The sequence below is a fragment of the Lolium rigidum genome, chromosome 2, assembly GCF_022539505.1.
Source record: "Lolium rigidum isolate FL_2022 chromosome 2, APGP_CSIRO_Lrig_0.1, whole genome shotgun sequence".
NCBI classification, from domain to species: domain Eukaryota; kingdom Viridiplantae; phylum Streptophyta; class Magnoliopsida; order Poales; family Poaceae; genus Lolium; species Lolium rigidum.
The window spans coordinates 6,915,458-6,918,929 of record NC_061509.1 but is presented as its reverse complement, the minus strand read 5'-3'; positions in this window follow the sequence as shown (position 1 = coordinate 6,918,929).

Sequence of the window (3,472 nt, the reverse complement as noted above, 5' to 3'; positions counted from 1 at the left end):
GGTGGACCCCACTTGTTAAGTCGGGCCGCCCCCAAGAACATGGAAAGCGGGTCCCACATGTCTCGTGGGCCGGCTTTTGCCTCGCTCGACCGGTCAAACGAGAGACCCGGCCCCGCCCACACAACTTGGGCGGGGGCCGGCCCATCAAAGTTTTCGACCAACCAACCTTAGGAGGTTACCGAGGGCCCGGCCCACGTAACTAATGGACCAGCCCAGCCTATATAGTTGACCTGGACAAACTAAGTCGGCTGGCCCGCCCGCAAACTTAATGGGCCGGCCCGCTTAAGACGTGGCAGGCCTCGTGTGGGCCTACCATCTACCACGGGGTTTCAGCCGGCTAACGCCGTTAACCGCGCTTAACGGCGTCTGCCACGTGTCAGTTTGCATGACGTCAGCAGTCAACGGGCTCCCGGAAACACTTGGGCAACGGTCCGATTTTCCGTGGCAGAAGGGCGCCCAAGCGCGACGGACCGAAAAAATCGTCGTAGGACTTTTCCTGATGCAGTTTCCACAACAGAACCCATATCGTCGGGTTAGGCCCATAGGCGACGAAAAATACCCCTTAGCGGACGATTTTGAGACGTTGTCTATCAGAACTTTTCTTGTAGTGAAAGCAAACCTTAAAGATGTATTCCCAAGTAATAATGAACACCCCACGCTGCACTTTGAGCATTCATAGGCAGTACTAACACACCACAATTTCATAGAGGCATCCAAGTCAAATCATAATTCAGTGAACAAGTATTATGTGAAATATAGCCTAAGAGACCCACACGGTGCACACATTCAACCTTTACACACGTGGGACAAGGAGTCTCCGGAGATCACATATGTAAAATCCACTTGAATAACATAACGACATCTAGATTACAAAGCTCATGGTAACATAAAGATCACACCATGGGAGAGAGAGATAGAACATATAGCTACCGGTATAGCCCTCAGCCCCGGGGGAGAACTACTCCCTCCTCATCATGGGAGTTAGCAACGTCGATGGAGATGGCGGTGGAGTCGATGGAGATGGCTCCGGGGGCAATTCCCCGTCCCGGCAGGGTGCCGGAATAGAGACTCCTATCCCCCGAATCTTGTCTGCGACTGCGGTGGAGCTACGGAACTTTTCATGGATGGAGGTTTGTATCTTTAGGGTTTTTGCGTCAGAAGCTTTATATAGGTGGAAGGGCGAGGTCGGTGGAGGTCTGGTGGCCCGAGACCACCCCTAGGCGCGGGCCAGGTCCATGCCGCGCCTAAGGTAGGTCTGGCCACCCTGTGACCCTCCTCCGTCTCTGCTCTGGACTCCGTCTTCGCTCCGGGAAAATAGGAACTTTATCTTTTGTTTCGTCCAATTCCGAGAATATTTTCTGTACAATTTTTCTGAAATACAAAAATAGCAGAAAATAGAGAACTGGCATTGTGGCATCTTGTCAATAGGTTAGTGCCAGAAATCATGTAAAAGTGCAACTAAATGTAAGCAAATCATATATAAAATTGGTGTAAAACAACATGAAGCATCAAAAATTATCGTCCTCGAGTAGGTAAGTGATAACAAAATAATTTTTGAGGTGACATGAAGCAACCTAAATCTTGATCAAGCATGTAAAGCATTGTGAGCTGGGATTTAAGTACTCTAACATAGGCATGATAGATATAATTTAATAGAATTTAGCAACTATGTTATAACTAGGACAATTGCCTGTGCGTTGCCACGGGATAGAAAAAAATTTATAGACAACAAATTGAAATATGTGTCCTAATTTATGTGTGTTCACATAATTGCTTAACTGTGTTAAGCTTGCTTCCATTTAGTACATTTCTCAAGTTTATATCATCGTCGTACTGGTAAACATAATTTTTTCTAACATTTCATACTTATCGATATGTTAAAATGTAATATTTATATACTCCCTCATATCCATATTAGTTAATTCTACTTTGTCTAGATTCGTATTTATCTAGTTATTAAGTATATAGTCTAGATGGATTTGTATCTGAACAAAGTGAAGTCAATTAATTTAGATTAGATAAAGCTAACTTCCAAACCATAATTATCTCTTAATACAAAGAATAGTGTAACTCAAAAATTAATATGACGGATGATTATGTATTTTGAGATGCTCTAGTAAAGGAAGTTTTCTACACTTTCGAAGAAGTCAAACTTCACATCAAAAGTGAATGTACAGTTGTGCATCTTTTAAATACCAATCTAGAAATCTGGCTCGAAGAAGCCAAACTTCACATCAAAAGTGAATGTACAGTTGTGCATCTTTTGAATACCAATCTAGAAATCTGGCCAAGATGTAATTATTGCTATGAAATCCAGAAACAGATCACGACATGCTCCTTGTGCTCATATAGGTGCCAACCTTTGGAGTCAACCTAAGTTACATGAAAGGAAATAGAACATGTATTCATCAGTTTAAGAAAAACACAATAACCAAATACTAAATAGAAGGAAAAAATAATTGACACTTTCTAAAACTCTCACCATCACCGTCATTAATCACACAAAAGTAGTCCAGCTCCAAAAAGAAGTAAGATCCACATTTGCCTATAAATAAGTACATGCCACACACAAATTCATCACTCTCTTCCCCCTCACAGGCTCTCAATATGTTCATGTATCATCTCGCCACACATAGCGACCAACCAGCAAATGCACAGCTCCACATATCAATAAATCCTGAAAGAGCACCTAGCCTCAACAAGGCCGAAGAACTCAATCGAAGAGCCCTACCACCCTCTCAAGAATTTTAGATTTCTTGAGAAGCTTCTTATCATCACTGTACAGTCATTGTCAGGCCCAATTTTCAATCAATTCGCTAAAACAGAACATGATTATGCAAAATGACTATTGAATTAGTTCCACACCAAGAGACAAAGGATAGCTGCAATAAGAATACACATGCTGATGGAATTTTTAAAAAAATGTAAAATATGGAATAAGTTGGGTGTGAGCAAAGAGCTGCTCGAGGAGACGCGGAGTGTCGGCACCAGAGATTCATACATATACTACTACTTAATGTTTTATATTTGTAATAAAGGTGAATAGGACTAATATCACAAGACAATTTTATGTGATCAGCTAGAAGATCCAGCAGCAAGAGGTACGACTCAGAATTTATCAGGATTCTCTGCAGCTATACCCAATGTATTTAGATACGCAAGAAAATCGAACAAACTATTACCAAAAAATAAACATGGAAATTATATTTTAAAACTAAAGCCAGCCATATATTTCAAACAAATCTACCAAGGGAATAAAAGGACAATATCTCAATAATTATTTGATCATCTAACATCAAACCGGATATAAAACTTCCATGTGTCGAATCCTAGTCCATTTACCTGTGTTCAAGGCCATCCCATATGAATTCCAACCTCATAAACATGAAGGATTCTTTCTCGGGGTGGATGCGACGTTACTCCTCGACCTGCATCGGGAAACTGAAGCGTGCACCATTGGTGTTCTCGGTTT